At 40.0% G+C, this 20,546-nt stretch overlaps 1 pseudogene across 1 annotated transcript; it reads left to right on the top strand.

Moving 5' to 3' along the window:
* Positions 1-6,975: 6,975 nt before the first annotated feature.
* Positions 6,976-7,747, top strand: LOC310953455 (putative nuclease HARBI1; annotated as a pseudogene). Its single transcript has one exon. The product of its transcript is annotated as a putative nuclease HARBI1 (transcript).
* Positions 7,748-20,546: the final 12,799 nt, after the last annotated feature.

Here is a 20,546-nt window from a genome sequence, read left to right as displayed (position 1 = left end):
TGTACTCAAATCAGGGAGTGACCGTCTTTTTGTGTAGACAGCCTGAAAGCGTTTCCTTACTGTTCTGTTTTTCAGTTGAGGTGTGTATTTATCTCTCACTATTGTGTCTGATTTTGTTACAATGTTTTGCCTTGTCCTATTACACCCCACAAATTCCTGCACAAGCATCACATATCACAATGGAATCATTGTGTGCAGTCAGTGTCCGGTATGCATAACATTTCGGCCTGCCAGATACAAACTCCACAGCATAATCCCCCTCACCACTATCACTGTTGAGTTTGTCAGTCAAATCCCCTAAAAAGGGCTCCGTTTCGGTCATCCAGTCACCATCGGTAACAGAATAGAGACATCTCTCACCTAGCTTATCTATTAAATCATAAAGCATCAGACGTGCGTATGCTGTAGTCATAGCGCCTAGAAAGATGTTTATGTCTTTTGTTCTACCCATCTGTGCTTCTCTGAATCACCAAGTGCGACATGATCAGATAGGAATAGAAAATGTCTTACATCATACAAATCACTAAACATGTTCTAAATGCCATACCTCATCTATCCTGTCTACAGTATAACCCTTTTCTACAGCTTTTAGTAACTCAGCACTCACCCAGAAAACTGAGAGAGCTCTCTCAGCAGCAGAATGGTTACATGCGCGTTCCTGGTTTTTCAGTTGGGTACAGTGATGTGAAGTCATAAAAATGCATCTTTTCACCCTCAGCTGCTTTGTAGTACAGTTTGTAAGTGTTGGTTCGACCTCCAAACAGAGCTTTTCGAGGGTTGAGTCTTTCATGTGCATTATAAGTTTCCAAAAAGTCCTTCAGAATTGGGTCACCTTGTTTGGCTCTCTCCCACTCACATTCCCACATAGACTAACACATAAACAAGAAGTTAAGGTTAAGAGATTGTAGTTTTTCCCTAAACTGTTGGTGAAGAACTCCAAATGCAATGTTGTTTGAGTTTTTTTTTAATGTTTTTATGTCAAAAACTCACAAACTCATTAACAAGTCGTATATTGTTTTGTTTACAAAAAACGTCAAAATAGTATGGTCCAAACTGCTCCTGGCCATGATTCAAAGCGTGTCTAATATCTGTTTTATTTTTCCAGGCCTCAAATTTCAGCCACTGGATGATGCATCGGAAAATGCCTTGTTTTGCCTGATATAAGCCCTGTCGTATGTCAATGCCAGTGTGTCACGGGGGAGAAATTGTGTCTTAAACACTGCCATGCAACATGAAGCCAATGTGGTATATTCAAAAAGATCACGCTTGGCACACTCCAAAAAGGCTTCATGATAAACAATGCAGGCTTTGCGTAAAACAACATCGTTGACCCCGTATGAATATAGTTCTCTCCAGAAATCAAACACCCCACATCTTCAAAACCTAATGCTGCAGGAGTTTTTGCAAGTCTCATGGGAAGGAAACTGAACGAATCATTCCACCTCTGTCTGTAAACTAAATCATACATGCGCACTACCCTGCTTCCTTTCATTATGATTTTAGGGGCGATACCCTGTTTGGTGAGATAGTGTAACACAATGTAATGTTAAAATCCTGAAACATTATGAGCAATGAACGTGTAGTCTTTGTTTTATGGTTCCCTAAACTTTTGGCCTTGTGGTTGTTGTTGTCAGTGTGTGTCTCAAAGTTGTAAAAGACATATCACATTCTGATAACGACATCTTTTGATCTGCATCAAAGCCTACATGTGAATGAACCTGTAGGGCCTGCTCTTGAACCTCATTTTCATGCATGTTTGGGTGCATGTAGTGCACGAGACACATGGAGAAGCACAAGTTATTATTTGTGTTTGGGGGTGTGTAGAGACTTGATTTTTTCTTATTATATCATCATAGGGGATGGAGGCTAGTTTGCGTCTCACACCCCTGCTTGTTGAATGCTGCATAGACTATAAATTTGAGCTGGTCATCTCACGGAATCCTGTCATCACTCTGCATCACCTGCTCAATTTTGTTCAGAAAGGCTTCAGCATTGAAGATGTTAGAAGCATTTAACGATGCACACACATCGCTACACAGTGATGGTTAGTGAAGACTACATTTAAAACGCCACCTGGTGCTGTCTTATCTCTGCCCTGTTAAAATTGTGCCTCTCTGTGATATTAAACTCACGTGCTCCACCCACACAGTTCAAACGTGCGGTTAATTTAGGGCTGTACTTTGCAGTTTTATGTTGATGTGATGAAGGGATGCTATCATTTTGGGGGGTTGTCTTTGGTGTACAGAACCACCACTCCTTTGTGCCTTTCGTAACTCCTCATCTGACTCAACAAATTCTGAGACATCCTGCTTCATTATACCCAAGCTATGCAGAATATTTAGAGCCTGCTCCGGTGCCATCTCCACATCGTCTTCCTCCTCTAATGCATCCATTTCATTTTCAATATCAGACAGGCTGTCAATGAGAGTCGATGGATTTAAATCATGCCAGTTATACTCCTCCTCCTCAGCACCTGCATTTGAATCAATCATTTCATGCATTTTTTTCTATGGCAGATAGGCCATTGAGAGGGTCATTTTCATCATCACTAGATATCACTCATTTGTGCGTGCATTTGTGACCCATGTTTTCATATAAGCTAAATCAGACACAAACTTATTTAACTCCAGGAGTCTACTATTCACATTTTTCTTAGTATTAGATCCGGTTTATTACTCATTATATTGAAATCTCTTCTAAGATGGCCTCTAAGTTCTAAAACCTCTCTTCTAAGCAATCTAACCTCTTTTTAAAGCTGATGTGATTTCCTAATCTGTCTGAGTGCTATGTTAGCGAGTTTGATGCTGTTGTTATTGACTACTGTCTTTGTATAACGGCATTCCTTAATCTGGGCTCTGCTACGTCTTATGAATCCCTGTAGCTCTCTTTCTGAATAGGTAAAAGACTTATTTGTAGACAGCTGTTGTGCACCGTTATATGTCTTGCTATTCTTACTATGAGATGATTGCTGTTTGTCTTCTGTGAAAGAATTTTCGTCCCAGTCTTGTATCTGTGCCTCAGTCCAGTTCTGAATTTCTGAATATATCTCTGTGTCAGTGTTGGTATCTGCAGTAGAGGGTCCTGTACCAGTCTCTTCCTGTGTGTCCTTTATCAGAATAGGTGCATCTGTTGAAGATCCGGAATACTCCTGTTTGAAATGTAGAATCAAAATATACACATGAGAAGAGGCACTTGCCAAAATGAAGGTCATAAACAGCTCTTTTAAATGTATATATAAAATGGATAACAACTGTAATGGTAAATTTGAATATTCTTTTTTCCTTGAGAAGCCTTTCAGACAGGCAGAACAGAAGTATTTCCCCCCAAGATATCAGATCTCTTTTTCTTTGCTATCCATTTGTGTATTTTAATGTCAAGACCTTGTAATTGTATTTCAAGTTTCGGAGACAGCCAACCGCTCACTGTCTCATGATGTAGTCAAACCCTTTTGTATTCTGAACTGTGTTGATCAGACCTCTTAATTATACGGCAGGATGTCTGTGAAAAGACAAGAGTGTGAACTGTGTTGACTAGACCTCTTGATCAAACCACAGGATGTCTGGGCTGGTCAACCCCACAGTAGACAAAGGATGTAATACACATTCAAGGGATGGGCTTTCCCTCAGGTATAAATGTTCAACGTTTCTTTATGCTCACTGTCTTTCTTCATTCGAGCCGCTTGCATGTCGATTGACCTTTTCTTTGCAAAGAAAATAAAACTTTGTCGGCCAGCAAGAATTCGTTATTTCATTCTTAACCAAGAGCAGAAAATTTCCACGAAACAACGTACCCCTGCACTTTTCTGATTAAAACATGCCTTATTTCCAGAGTTTTGCGGTACAGCTACAGCCTGCTGGGCCTTTTCTAATGGTATAAAAGAAATAATTTAATGACAACTTTAAACGTTTCTTCATAGACACACACACACATGGTTATGTTAGCTTATATGTTAGCTTCATACCCAAGACATAAGACCTCTTTCTTGCTTTGGTGGTTTCTACAATGGAGTACCCAAAGGTCACTGTAGTGAATAGCTCAGTGCGCTCCTCCTCTGATTTAGAACACTACTTGTCAAATAACACATAGGGGTTAATACTCTTGTACCAATTTAAATTTAAACAATACCCCTAGCTTTATACAGAAAACCACTGCTCGATATAACACCTCAATTGTTTCTGATGTCTATGTTTATTCCCGTCTGCAGCTTTGATTATTTCACACCTCATGGGTCGTGAGAGACAGCGCCCCACCAGCCTGGTTTTGCCAGGTAAAGAGTTTTTTGTACCCGTTACCCATTGTCTTTTGGGGGTTAAAGAATGCATCTTAAATGTAGTTATTTACTTTTAAAATAATAATATAATAATACGTATATAGTGAGACAAAATCAATCTGTTATCCCTCCATTCGGCTCTATAGCGTGTAAAACAAGAAAGACATAAAATATATGTGATGCTGGGAAGTTATACCTTGATCAGACCTCGAAAAGGCTGTCTCAAAGAGTTTCAATGAGACACCTCTACAGACATGTCCAAACACATCACCTTATGAGAAAAGACAATACGTCGGCAACCCCAACCCCTCTGGTTCCCACGGCTGTAACAGTATCAAGAATCAAAACTTATAATGATAAGAAAAATAATTTCTTCTCATATAAATAAAACTATTTTAAAAAAACTACAACACATGTGCACGCACACTAACACACACCTACACACACACACACACACAAATATCTAATGAGAAAAAACTAACAAGTAAACAGCCTCTAACAGACAGAACTAAAAAAATACTATTTTGACTATATGTCTTCTTGTTTAAACAACACTATTTTGAACTAAATCACAAGAGACAGAACTAAAAAAAACTATTTTGACTAAATCTCTACTCATATAAACACCAATATTTTAACTAAATCCCTTTTATTTTAAAACAACACTTTCTATAGTACTCTTGCATACCTTTTATTTTAAAATAGACTTACATTCTCATCTATATACAATCCTACTATTTTTTTTTGTAACTCTGCTCATCTCTATTTTAACTTAAAACCTCTATTTAAAAACACTACATCAGCATCGATCCTTTTATACATGAAAACATTCCTACAATTTTTTTTTAAACTCTCATTTACAACATAAGGAGACAGTAAAACCCTCACATTAAAAAATGTCAGGACACATCACCTTATGTAAAAAGAACTATACTAAAAAAACGACAAAAAAAACAACCGTGAGGCGCTGGAAAAAAATAAAAAATAAAACGTATAGTATATAATACTATAGTATTATATTAATACAGGTATAGTAGTATAATAATACAGGGCTAATGAGCAGGTTAATAGCTACAACCTATAATAGACAGAACATTAGACACTATGGCTTTTGTATTAACATTGTTACCAATCACATAGTTTTCATTAAAGCATTTTTAGCTTTATACCTTGGTTCCTTTTCTTCTCCAAAATTTCTCCGGACAGCTGTGGGCTCACAGACCGGCTCCACAGGTCTGCGTCAGTCTGGCATCAGTCTCACAGATAGTGATGAAAGTTCAGGTTCCATTACTCACTAGCAACAGTAATGTTGCTGCAGGCATACTGATAATCTGTGGGGGTGAAAGATAATTCTATAATAAATTATAAAAAAATATTTAAAAAAATTATAATTAATCTCACTTTGTCGGACAGATTTAGTTACACACTAAATGAATTTCATCTGATGTGTTATCTTACACACTTTAAAGCAGGTAACATTAATGGTGATTACCTGGCCAAATGAATTAACGTCTGCTCAAGACACACGCCACATTACAGTGTACATTACACTCATGTTAGCTTAGCTACGAATCACACAAGCTTACTGTAAGCACATCCAAGTTAGATAACATTAACATTAAATATACAGTAGTCTAATAACACACTAATGAATCAGTAACGTAACAAAATATATCTTAACTTTATCTACCATTTGATACACACATGATCAACCTCCATGTTCAGGACATCAGTGATAAATATGTGCTGTGTGGAGAGGGAGAAAGGGGACAGTCAAGGTAATAGATGGGGCAGACCTAGGTGATAGACAGATCCTTTAGCAGAAACGGTTGAACCGGCCTTGGGGGCATTTATGGGAGTTTTTGTGGTCGAGTCCACCGCAGCTCATTGATTCTCTGGTGGATTTTACTATAGATGCGTAATTAAAGGAGGACATGTTGTTTTCTTAACCGGTACTTGTGCACTCAGGGGCAGCACACACAGGCATGATGCGGCAGAACAGAGCGATATAGCCAGATAGCTAAGAACTATAGATAGGTACAGTATGCTGCGTTCCAGTGCCGTGGGATATGGGACTTATCCTACCTATTCAATTCAACTCAATTTAATTTTATTTATAGTGTCAAATCATAACAAAAGTTATCTCAGGACACTTTACAGAGTAGGTAAAGACCACACTCTGTGACTTAGGTAATTATGCACTGGAGCCTTCCTAACTGCAAACGTACTTAGAAAAAGTCTAAAAACAGCTAAAAGAAAAATATGGCTATCCATTTGGTTAGGCTAGTGTTGTCTTGTTACACCCCTTCCCTAATTAAACTGCACAGAACTGTATGACAGTAAACGAATGACATGCTTAAAACAAAATTGTCTAGATAAAATGTCAATCAATATTGAATCAATCAGTTTGATCCCATAATATAAACATAGCATGTAGTTAAAGCTGTATTGTTATATGCATGTCATCTGCATTTAATGTGTTCATTCTTCATATTTCCATCTGTGATTCAGGAACTCATAAAACTTTGTTCTATTTTTCAGAATAGCATTACTTGCCCAATGTCTTACACCAGGGCAAATTCTCAAGACTGGTACCAAGTGGGAATTATTATTTCAGATGGATGAACACACATTTTATAGACATCTTCGCATTACTCATCCCCAGTTTGATTGCATTACTGACCTAGTGAAGCAGCTTGGCCTAAATGAAGAGCACACAGGAGGCCCTCCTGAGGCAAAACGTTGCTCTTTATTTGTGGTATTTGGGCAATCAGAATAGTTTTTGTGAAATGTCAGAAAAATTTAACGTGTCACAATCATCAGCCCATAGATGTATTGTGGAAGTGCTCTCAGCTTTTTGCACCATGGCGTCCTCTTTTGTCAGCTGGCCAACCGTTTGTGAGAAGAAAGCCTACTCTGCTGTGTGGCATACAAGGCATTATTGGGGCCATTGATGGATGCCAAAAAAAAAATACAAAGACAACACACCAGAGGAGGGGACTACTTGAAAAGGAAGAATTACTACTCTGTAGTCCTGCAAGGAATCGTGGATGAGACTGGGTGGTTTCGCGACATATTTGTGGGTGCACCTGGCAAGGTTTATGATGCAAGAATTTTGAGGAAATCAACATTTTTTGAAAACTAGAAAAGATGGGGAGGTTCATCTTGCTAGGGGATAGCGCCGATATTGGGCAAGCTTACCCTTTCGTCAAGACCCCGAAGAGGGACAACGGAGCCCTCACCTTGCAGGACCAACTGGACAACTCCAAAATAAGCAGAGGCCGAATTGTGGTAGAGCAGGCATTCGGTCGACTAAAGTGTAAATGGAGGAGAGTCAGAGATCTCCAGAACACCAGACTGGATTTAATAGTTATGCTCATCGTGTGTGCCTGTATGCTCCATAACATGTGCACAGGTCCGGCAGACATCTGTGAAGAGCATCCAGGTGGTTGTCCACATCAGGAGGATGAAAATTGATGAAGAAATTTGGCAGGACACAAACATCTGACATTGAGTAATTGTTCTTCTATGCTATGAGCAATGGACATATGTTTTTTTGTCTTTAATATCTGCTTAACATAAGTTTTTTTTTGTGTCATACATTTCACACTGTAAATTCAATTAAATTCAATTCAATTTTATTTATAGTGTCAAATCATAACAAAAGTTATCTCAGGACACTTTACAGAGTAGGTAAAGACCACACTCAATGACTTATTTATGATTTACATAGACCCAACAATTCCTCTGTAGAGTACAGTGGCAACGAAAACCTTCCCTATAACAGGCAGGAACGTCAGACAGACCCAGCTCTGTGGAGGACGGCCATCTGTCTTGACCGGTTGGGGAGGAAGAAAAGGAGAGAGAAAGAGAGAAAAGACACACAGATGGACAGGGAGAGACAGACAGAGACATAGCTGACCAGCCATTTCACCCCACATTTGTTTTTTTGACCCTTTACCATTTTTAATTCTGCTATTTGGCTCCGCCAGAGTGCAGGGAAGTTCACTCCCATTTGCCTCCAGGTGTCGCCTCATTAAATCAATAAGAAAGAGCGTATACTCCTTAGTAAAGGAATCATTGGTTTGTATCTGTGATGCACTTGAGTTGCTGGACTCTTCCTCCGTACTCTCCTCTCCGTGGTCCTCTGTCCCTGTCTCTGTCCCTGTCTCAGTTTCTGTCAGGAATTGAGGATGTGGTGAGTTTCTGCGATTATCTTTTGTTTCTATGGCTGGCAATTCACTGAAAACATATAGGCCCTCATTTATCAATCTTGCGTGAAAACGGGCGCAGATCTGAGCGCAGAATTGGTCGTATGGCAGGACCCACGTGAGATTTATGAAACATTCGTATCCGAATCGTTTCAGAATCCGTTTTGATCTGTTCTTAATATGTGACTGCTTATGCTTAATGACAGCTGAGGTTTGTTCATTTTTTTCAGACAGATTTTGCTGTGCTGCACCGCAAATACACAGGCTGAAATTTGCGTACACGATCTCAGACCAGACGTGAGGTTTGATCGTAGCTCCCGCTCACATCCAAATTGATAAATGCCGAAGTTTGCCAGGAAATGGTCCTACGCACGTTTTTCTGCCGTACGTTCGTTTGATAAATGAGGGCCATAGACTGCTTCATAACTAACCTGGAAGGACAATGTGCACCCTGACCTTTACAGACTGCATCGAAGAAGTAGGCATTACGGTCACAATCTTGCTGATATATAGGTGCCATGAGGGGGTGGATCTTTCCTCGTCCAAGAACAGGTTGATCACCTCATCTAAAAACACTGACAGATTTGATTTAGTTAATATAAATGTTAAAATGACGTTGTATAACAATGTAAGCTATGCATTAGAATCATTACAATATAAATAAAATAAACAAAAATTTTAATTAACATATTGTCCAGCACTGGATAACATTAGTTGACACTTGAGCAGTATTCTAGCTAAAACATCTACATTAACTGATCTGGAGCCGTATATGTAAACGCTCTGCATATCGCTATGAAAAGGAACCGGATACAATATTACTATTACTATATGTATATATATCTGCTAAGAGATTATAACGACATATTTTCATATTCTAAATATATATGTATATATATTCTAAACAAGTTGTGTTAAATTGCAGTGTCTAATACAAAACTGCATGCATGGAAGCTTAGTTTATAGCCTATTCTTTTAAATTTTACCTCTCACCATGTGTGTTCTCCGACTTATCTTGGTGAGATCGGGGTTGGTTGAGCTCCCCCGAGTTCGCGAGTAGGAGGTTCAACTTCAACGGGCATTCCAGTACACTTTTCCGAGTTGGAGGTGGGAAATTTTGGACCTCCCACGGCACTGGAACACAGCAGTAGACAGCTAGACAACTAAATACAGATACATACATAGCTATTGTTAGCAAGATGGATGGATCAAATATGAAACAATATTTAACAATACTAAAAGTTGCACAGGGTTAGAGTGAACGTTGAGTAGACTGAGAGGGATAGCAGAGAGCTTTTATATGAAAAATGAGGTGACGTCAGTACTTCTTGAAAGGTGTAGTGACGTGTAATATTTCTGAATATGACCACACCCACTTTAAAATCCAAAACCAGAACAGTTAAAAAAACTGAAAAGACAATATTTTGAATTTGAATTTAAACTAATTGTTAATAATTTTTATATGCTTAATCTATGTACATACACTCCTAAATTACATATTTAGAAGGATATTGTGGATTTGGGTTTCCAGGGTCTTTAATTCATTGAATGAAATGTATAATGGCACTTTTGGCTTTAACAATGTTCTCTTTAGTTGTCATTAATACACAGGTCGGTGAGATTTCAGTGTAGTTTGTGGTTTATTGAAGTAGTTTTGAAGAGAAATGAATGTACCAGGTTTTCCAAAACTGCCAGTTGTAGCGGTGTGTTGCTCTGCTGCTGGTGGTCTGTTCCTTCTCTGGTAAGACATGTGTGCTCTCCCTCTACCTGTGCACTGTATTCTGTCACCTCTGTCCCTCAATAAACAACCCTGTCTGCATCTAACTACTGCCACCAAGTGTCAAAAATAATATGCCATCAATAAACATAAATGGCTTTGAGAAGGAGGCTGATATTATTTAATGAGCATGCAATACTTTTTATAAAATGAATAAAATACATGACTTGCTTCAGTACCAATAGAAAACAAATAACTTGCATTACCCTTGTAACATGATAAGAGAAACTTATATGTAGTCCATTTATATTAGACATCCCGTTTCAGGCTGCTGCATGTTTTTCCGGTGCTATTGTTTTTAACATTAATGTTGGCATGGCTTGATTCAGATTAAATACGAGCATGTTATAAGGCACCAGGTGGTTGACAGGGAACTGTTATATGCTGTAACATCGTGTACACAGAACTGTGCTTTTGAAAATTTGCATCAAAAGTAACTTTATCTTGCCACAACATTATGACTTGTCAAAAACAGGTGTGCATTTAATTACTGCACTTCACTTGGGTGTTTCAACTCCAGGAGCCTGCAATTGTGCATACAATACCAGTATAACTTACTGACAAACCTGAATAAAACATATTGGTCAAACATGCCATGTCATACATTCAAACAGGTTATACAGAATAATATAGTTAAATTAATATTTGTGTCAGTTATACCAGTGCATACAAGTGCTGATGTCGTTCTTACAGAAATTATCACCAGTCTTGACTGACCTCTGGGGGTCACAGTGAGTGAGTACAGCCACACTGCAGCAGCCAGGGACCAACTGAGGCCAGTCCTTAGCGCAAGGTCAGTGAAAATGATCATGCCTAACACTGACTTGCACCGATAGCGAAACACTATCTTTATATATTTTTTATAGTCTTATATTAACGTTAACTACTACCGATACAGATTTTACTACTGACTCCACCTGTTTTTTAAATTAACTTTTCTAATTTAAAATATTTTAATATCTGTTATACATTTTCATTGAGTGTAGCATTGAGGGGGCTACAACTGCATTTCATTATGCAATCATGTTTTGTATGATGACCATAAAGCTGAAATCTTTGAACCTTGAAAACAATGAGCAGATTGTTTTCTAGAATCCACCTCCACAGAAATTGAAAAATGTGTGTGAGATGCATTCAAATTATTACACCCACTGCAGTACATAACATGGGAAGCAGGCAAAGGGCAAAACAAAGACTGAGTTACAAAATATGATTTGTTACAATAACAGTATTGTGTACTCACTGCATTGTAATGTGACACAGATCAGCTGTTTGGGTCACATCCAGCTGGGAGGAGGCCTCGGGGAAGACCCAGGACTAGGTAAAGAGATTATATCTCCACACTGGCCTGGGAACGCCTCGGGATCCCCCAGTTAGAGCTGGTTAATGCGGCCCGGGAAAGGGAATTTTGGGGTCACCTGCTAAAGCTGCTGCCTCCGCGACCCGACCCTGTTTAAGCGGATGAAGATGAGATGAGATGAGATGAAAATGCTTTTCACTGTGGAGACAAGAGAGGGACTTTACATTGTCACTTTCAGCCATGGTGAGCCAAACCATATAGCACTGATTTGCATTTACATTATCTGTCTTACAATACTAATGTTTAAATACAAAAATGGCCAAAATGCACAACTTACATAGAACAGAAAAGCCACTGAAGACAAACCTTCAAGCAGGTAGACCCGTTGAAATGGAAATGCAAAATCCCTGCCATGCTGGGCAGACAGGCTGAATCAAACCAAGCCGAGCCAAACCAGCCCATGGGTATGGAAAAACCCTGAGGATCTCTATATGAACCAGAGTATACAAAGAAAGAACTTTTGCAGATGGAGACTGAACGGTGTGGAAGATAGAGAAATGAGCTGCTCGGTCATGTGGCTTTTGAAATGGCTAAACTGAAGTTGGTGCACAGTGGGGTCATGGTACATAAACCCCTGGAATGAGACTAGTCCTGGCTGGTTGAGCAGATAATAATTTGCATCACAGAGCCTCACAGAAAAGAGAGGAATATAGAGATCTCGTGCTCTCTCACACATCACCTCGTTATGATCCTAAAGAACAGAGGAATGCTCATTTCCTCATTTTAGGCACACACACACATACTCATTAACTAACAATTTCGTGTGGTGCAAACACAGACACATCTGTTCTCTCTAGATAGCCATATAGGGACATGCACTAATTTCCTTCACTCAGCTTTTAGTGTTATAATGTGTTGCCAGGCAGGTTAACGCCCATTGCCGCCTTTTTTACTTTTAAGGCGTTACCATCGACAGAAGGGTATTTAAAGCCGCTACCCCTAGACAACAATAGACTCTTCTGATGTATGACCTGGTTTGAGTTGTATCAGAACTTGTCTCCGCTTTGCAAAGTGCTCCAATAAAGATATTGGTGTGATCTCAAGTCATCGTCTCAAGATCTCTCCTTCTATCCTCCGATCAACGGACCCGGGGAGGTAACTGCAGGTTGATCTCAACAATTTGGGGGCTAGTCCGGGATCGGAAGGAGGAGAAGGCAAATTCGACCCAAAAAGGTTTCTTCACGGGGAACAGTGTGAGACACAATCCGGCACATTAGTTAAGGTAAGCAGAACCTGTTTAATCAAAACTCTGCACATTGGGCATTCTGAAACATTGTGTCTTGCCTGCGCCACAGTGAGTAAACTATTTAAATTGAGATAATGGCAAAACTGAGAATGGTAAACTGAGAATGGTCCTGGGTCGTGGTTGACCCCACCGTTATTATGACGAGGATACGGACAAAACCTAGGAGGTTACTGGGTTAGAGGCCCGGGGGAACTGAGGATACCCAGAATTCTATAAGTGGGTTAGAGGCCCGGGGAACTGAGGATACCCCGAATTCTATAAGCCGAGTCTGGGACGCATATGTAGAGGCATCGCAATTTTGCTATAAGCCGAGTCTGGGACTCATATGTAGAGGCATCGCAATTTCGCTATAAGCCGAGTCTGGGACTCGTGTGTTTGCATCGCAATTTTGCTATAAGTCGAGTCTGGGACTCATATGTGTGTTTAAAGAAGTGTGGGAGGTTCGTGTGTATATCCACTTTGACATCAGACTCAGGTTCTGAGGAATACACATTTCTGTGGGACAACAGAGGGCGGTATAGTTCTGTAGCTGTTTTTATCTGAAATGGGAAAAGTGGTGCACGTTCTGGGGTAACCCCGAGTGTGAGGGCGCACAGACGTGAGTCTGTGTAGAAGCTTCCTTTACTAGAACGCATTACCGGCATTGACCCCCGTTGATGAGAACAGAGAAGTGTTTTGGAAAATACATAAGCATTTAGGGAGAAAATGAATGATCAATCAATTCTTTAAAGGAGTAGAAATTTTTAAAATGCAAATATAATTTGCATGAGTGTAGGGATTCCCAACTACAATAAAATGGGCGTATGAATGTGGTAAGAAAAATAAACTTTGTGGTAACTGATTTCAGTGTCTAAATATCCAGTTTGGATATTAAAGGGTGCGTTGTCGTACATGCCACCTGGCTGAAAGATTATCCAAAGTTAGTGTATGTGTGATAAGATCCAACCATATTTGTATGGAAAGATCAGAATGTGTGAAATCTGTCTGAGTGAACAATAAGCCCATTGAAAGTAAAAGCACATCCCAGTGAGTCAATAGAAAAATGGGAAACAAAATGGGAAAGTTAAACTTTTTACAGATCCTAAATTTATAGAAGATAAATGGGTTAATGTGGTTGAGAGCTTCCATTTTGGCATTACTAGACTAAGAGGTTTTTTTTATTTTTTTTATTTTTTCGTCTTTTATTAGGCACATGTTTAGGTACAAATGTAGTGAAGAGGGTAAAGTGATGAGAGAGAAAGGGAAAGCGAGTAAGAAAAGATAGGAGGAAAGCAAACTCAGTTATAGAAAGACAAGAAATTAAAGAAATAAGTATGTGTAACAGAAAGAGAAGTGAATGAATGATGAGGAGCAGAGATTAGGGATAAAAGACGGGGGCTCCTCCTAATGTCTCCAAGCCATGCAGCCCCTCCATCGAACCCATATGCATATTCCCAGAAGGACTCTGACAATGAGGGGGAGGGGAGACTGAACCTGCATCTGATGTGTCAGTTGTCACAAAACCAGTGTCTGAGGAAAACAGACTGAAACAAGGAAAAAGCTAGCATTGCTTCTCCAGAAAAGTTCTCTCTTCAAACAGGAACTTCTTTTTTGACTACTGGCCTGAAGAAAAGGAAACAGATTTCCACGGCATCAGATGTTCAGTTGAATTGAACACTGAAGAGCTTGTGTTCAGGACATGGCAGCCAGAGGAACTAAAAGATTGCAAGGAGGTGGGAGCTGGAGAGGTGTGAACTTGGATGGGCAACATTCGACCGGCCATTTGGTTCGCTATACCAGCAGAATGGGGCACAGAATCCTGGAAAAAGATGGCCTCATCAAGACAACAGCAGAAGGAGAGAAAGAAGGAGACTGGGACAAGATCCAGAGAAGTCCTGGTTTCGTGTTTCTGCTTGGGTTTTTTTCATGGTTCCCCCATGAACAGGCCATACAGACAGCGGAGGAAGCATTTGAAAATCACAAATTAGGAATTATAAGATAAAAACATCCACACTAGATGACACAGTTGAACTTAGAATTAACAGGATGTTAATGTTCAACACATACATACATTTGCATATACATAAAGGAACATTTATTAAGAATAAGTATTGGTGTCAATAGGGAAAATTAGGGTTTTGCAGTGAGAGTTGATCATTAGACAAACAGAAAGTTAAGATTTTGATTACTATGCTCAGATAAAATCTTTTTTAGCTCACATAAGAAAAAATTCAAGTTATTGAAAGCAACACTGATTATTTCTTATAAAACAAGCATGCCATTGCGGAATGTCTCAAATATACCTCCCGTTTTACCTGAAGAGGCATCATAGATGTCACAGGTTTGAGTTTCTGGGGATTGATTTTAGAAAATGCAATATTGATGCATCACTGTAAATCCTGACTCATTATTCTGGGTTTTTTGCCTTCACTCTCAATGGTATTTCAATTTTTGGAATTTAATGGTATAGTTTTCTGGGAAAACCTGGTTTAAAAAACTGCCATAGTGATGGTGAAGTTTTCAGAAACATACGTCTTGTTTTTGAAAACTGAAGCATTAGATATAACAAAAATAATAAGGATAATATTATTAATAGTGATAATAAGTGGGTCCTGACTGCATCCATAGGAACTGGATGGGTTATTAAAAAATAAAAAAATAGATTAAATTCTATTGCCACTTATGGATAATTTTATGTATTTGTGGAGATCTCCCAAACCCTGTTTAAAGAAACTTGGCCAATGACTGACTTTTTAGACTGTGACTGCTGAGGCAAACAGCCTCTACCGACTTAAAATGACCTACCTGATCGAGCTCTGATTGTTTCTTTTTAATTTTTGCATGATAATGGTATGTCAATAGTTTTATGTCGATTAACAAACACTAACATCTGACCCTATTGTATTTTCAAAGTGTGCATGTTCTGCATGATACTCATTGTCACGCTAATGTTTATGTCAGCCTGAAGCGCTGTACCGTCTTAATTTTTGGGCCTTTGATCCTACAGCTGAAGATGGAGAACCATTCTTGGATGGAAATGTTTAACAGTGAATCAAAACCATGGGATGCATTGTTTGATACATAGTGTCTAACGATGATTCTGTTTTTCCTTATAGATGGTTCTGCGAGGAATCCATCTAACTGCTCTTTCTGTGTTTGCCTTTGAACTAAACTGCCAAAATAACTCGTCTGCTAAGGCGACAGAGTTATTTGTATTAATCTGTGGTTTTCTTTCTAGGCCCAACAGATGATACAGTGTCAGAGTCACAATATGCTCTAATATTGTCCAAAACCTTTTGTTCTCAACCTTTTGTCTTCAACACTTTTACCTGTTTACAGTTAAAAGAGTTCACGCTGACTGTAAAAACTCAGTTTTCACAGGGCAATGCCATAGCAGATGATGATACGGTGTGAATAGAATTGTTTTTGTTTTAATGTTTTTTCGTTGTTTTTATTTTTCTTTGTTGTATTCGGAGATTTAGAAGTTAACCTTTACTAATGTTTGCAGTGTGTAGTCAAAGAAAGAGTTAGTTGATGATATTGTGTTATTTCAAAAAAATAAATTATTTGACGCTTTGTGTCAAAAGGGGGGAATGTGAGAAATAACCAAAGATTGACCTAAGACAGGCAGAGATGGTTGGAGACCCGACGGTTGTGGTAGCGTCTCTCCTGTATGCATGCAGTATTTAGTAAAGACATGATTTGAGGAACACTGAGGAACCCCAGAGAATTTCTTTCACAATTTGGCGACGAGGATGGGATTGGACGATCCCCTGATCAGGCCTGAGTCCTGACTGAAGACCGCCAAGGAGGACAGGATTCTGCCTGATGTCAGGAACGGGTGCTGGACAGCGGACGCTCCATCCATTTTAAACGTGAGTACAGTGTTTTTAGATCATATCTCGTGGGTAATTTTGAAGACTAGTTTCATTTTCTGTGTGATTTTGAGGCTCTGAGAAGGCGTGGTAACCTAGGTGACAGTTCGAGACAATGTGGTCTGCTGTCTGATATTCTATAAATCTTATAGGGTTGAATATCGAGGTCCAATGAGTCCCTTTTGGATATTGTGACAGTCTTCATATTTTCTGTGTAATTTTATTTTGTAGACTAGTTTAATTAAAATATAGATATGCACTTAAAGGTTTATCAGTGATGTCTTAAAATAGACATAAATGAGTATAATATGTTGTGAGAGGTTGGTGCAACCTAACAAATGAGAGAACTGGCAAATGCATTATTACTCCCAAACGAGGTAGCAGTAATAAAATGCAAAGGACATGACAAAGTCAACACACGAGTAAGACAAGGCAATGACGCAGCTGATCAAGCCGCAAAGAAGGCGGTAGGATACGTAACACAAGCAATAGTGGTGAGTTCAGAGGCAGAAGAGCTATCTGATCTGAGTGCACTCAAAAATGGACAAGCAGCAGCATCTCCACAGGAGAAAACCATGTGGAAAGCTAGAGGGGCCACACAAACGGATGGTTTGTGGAGAGGCCCGGATGGGCGTCTCGTTTTGCCACCGGATGGTAGGCAGACCGCTTAAGCTGAAGCACACGGTGTGGGACATGTGGGTGTGGCTCAGATGATGAGAAATCTGGAACATTGGTGGCATCCTTATCTGAAAGGCATGGCCTGCGAAGAAGGAAGACAGTAGGACGGTAGTTAAGTTTTTGATAAACCAGTACATCCCGAGACATGGGTTCCCGGAGAAAATCAGGTCAGATAACGAACACATTTCAAGAATCAGGATTTGCAGAAGGTTGAATCAATGTTGGGTTTGAAACACAAGTTTGGTACAGTTTACCATACCCAGTCACAAGGGAAAGTGGAAAGAATGAATCAGACTATAAAAAACAAATTGGCCAAAATCTGTGCACAGACCAAAATGAATTGGGTTGACACCCTACCATTTGCCTTGATGTCTGTTAGGAGCTCTGTGAATCAGAGCACAGGTTTCACGCCTTTGAGTTGCAAACGGGAAGGGCTCTGCCAGGGCCACAGTCTAGGCTGCCTGGTATGAAAAATGATGACCAATCACTAACCAACAGAGAGTATTTCCGTGAATTGCAAAGTCTCGTTTCAGCATTCGCCAAACAGGTGACCGATCGACTCGGCATCGCGGAGGCCCAGCCAACAGTGGAGACAGACTGGGTGGTGCTGAAGGTCATCAAGCGGAAGTGGTCCGAACCTCGCTGGACAGGTCCATACCAGGTGGTGGAGCGAATGTCCCACGCCGTCCGACTGAAGGGGAAAGGCGACACTTGGTACCACTGGAGCCAGTGTGCGGCAGCGGCAGAACCACAACGCTCCTTGAGTGAGGTGCATCAGGACCTGAAGGCATCGTGCACTGTACCGGCTGGTACAGAAGAATAGACCACTGACCAACAAGGGGCAGAATAATCCCCTGGTGGCACTGGAGGGAAGGTAGTATACCTGAGTTCTCTAAAACCAACACCCGAAGAAGACGACGTTGCCAGACCCACCATCTCCATGACAACGTGTCAACTGAACTTTTTCATTTTTCTATCTGTAATAATTGCTATTTCCTTTGCTTTAGGTTTGCTAAAACTAATACTCACAGGCACCACTAGGTTTTAGTGCTAAATCATGCTACTACTTGGTAATAGAGGAGTGTTATTATCGTGTGGTGCTCTAACATGTATAATTGTACCCCTGATTTTTTGGTTATGCGAAGGTCAGCATGAACAGAGTAAGGCAGTGACACCCCTTAGCCCGCTCTCTCGTAAGAAACGAGGAACGCAAAAAATGGATAAGTGCATAACCCATGTACGGCCGAACTATAGCATACGGCCGAGCTATATCCATGCTTGCTATCAATGATTTTCTGTATTTGCGAACGCTTGATGTTGAGCTCTTTTGAGAGCTCAAAAGGGGGAATTATGGAAGGTAGAGAAATGAGCTGCTCGGTCATGTGGCTTTTGAAATGGCTAAACTGAAGTTGGTGCACAGTGGGGTCATGGTACATAAACCCCTGGAATGAGACTAGTCCTGGCTGGTTGAGCAGATAATAACTTGCATCACAGAGCCTCACAGAAAAGAGAGGAAGATAGAGATCTCGTGCTCTCTCACACATCACCTTGTTATGATCCTAAAGAACAGAGGAATGCTCCTTTTAGGCACACACACACATACTCATTAACTAACAATTTTGTGTGGTGCAAACACAGACACATCTGTTCTCTCTAGATAGCCATATAGGGACATGCACTAATTTCCTTCACTCAGTTTTTAGTGTTATAATGTGTTGCCAGGCAGATTAACGCCCATTGCCGCCTTTTTTACCTTAAAGGCGTTACCATCGACAGAAGGGTATTTAAAGCCGCTACCCCTAGACAACAATAGACTCTTCTGATGTATGACCTGGTTTGAGTTGTATCAGAACTTGTCTCCGCTTTGTAAAGTGCTCCAATAAAGATATCGATGTGATCTCAAGCCATCGTCTCAAGATCTCTCCTTCTATCCTCCAATCAACGGACCCGGGGAGGTAACTGCAGGTTGATCTCAACAACGGCCAAAAGAGAGAGGAAAAACTCCTGTGGAAAGAAAAGTTATGTCTGGCGGCAAAGTGGTGAAAATTTTCTAAATATAGTGTAGACTTGAACTTATAATGATCTTTTAGTGAGGCCTTTTTTAGGTGACTCAATATCCCCTGTCGATGGCGGTACATTTCTCTGCTTCCATGTCATTTTCTTTAAACTGGGGCATGCAGGGGCACCGAACGGGACGTATTTTTAAAAAATCCGTTCCACCCCTAATATATATATGCATTTATATATATAGTGCTGTATGCGGTTTACAGCGGTGTATGCATATATGCTGAAGAATTAATAATTCGTGGTTAAATCACCACATCAATGTGTATTAGTAATGATTAATGAGAGTGTGATAATAAGACGCAATAAGTATAATCATTTAAGAGTGTGATAGTATGTGCCTCTGCTATTATTTAACCAGGCCCAAGCCTTCTGCAAAACACCAGCACACGGACATTTGCAGTCAGTCAAGGTCACAAGATATGAAATAGCCAGCTTGTACAAACACACCTAGCAACTAGTTGAGATTAGAGTAGTGCCTTTTGCAAAACAACACCATATAAAGAGTCAGAGTACGAGGGAGGGTGAGTGTGTGTGCTTTTTCACAGATAAAGAAAGCCCTGCAAAACAGATGATACCCCGAAGCGCGGGGGTGGAAGAAGGAGGAATCAACGGCTGCTTTTTGCAATACACACATGCACGCACAAGCGAACACATAACCACACCTTGTAACAAGTTTATATGCTGGAGTAAGACAGAATAGAAATCAGAACTTCTTGCCTCTGATCATGGGTACTGTGTTGCACACAGTTACTCCAGATTGAGAATAGAACCTTTCTCCAGACGTCTGTATCATCCGATGTCCATCTGCTAATAAATGCCTGCTGGTGCACAAAACTGCCAACGACTCTGCTGACTCCAGGAAGCCTCCTGTAGAATTTGAATTACGCAAAATATACTCTGTGAGGTCCTTCTGATTTGACTAAAGTAAAGTTGACTAAATTCCTACAATGCACATATATATATATATATATATATATATATATATATATATATATTAGGGGTGGAACGGTTTATTAAAAAAATCTGTCCCCTTCGGTAGCTTGTCACGGTTCAGGACACGTGTGTACCGTTCGATTTATGAAG

The sequence above is a fragment of the Echiichthys vipera genome (genome assembly GCF_963691815.1).
Source record: "Echiichthys vipera genome assembly, chromosome: 11".
Lineage (NCBI taxonomy): Eukaryota > Metazoa > Chordata > Actinopteri > Perciformes > Trachinidae > Echiichthys > Echiichthys vipera.
Note: the sequence above shows the minus strand (reverse complement) of the source record. Positions and strands in the feature narration are given on the sequence as shown.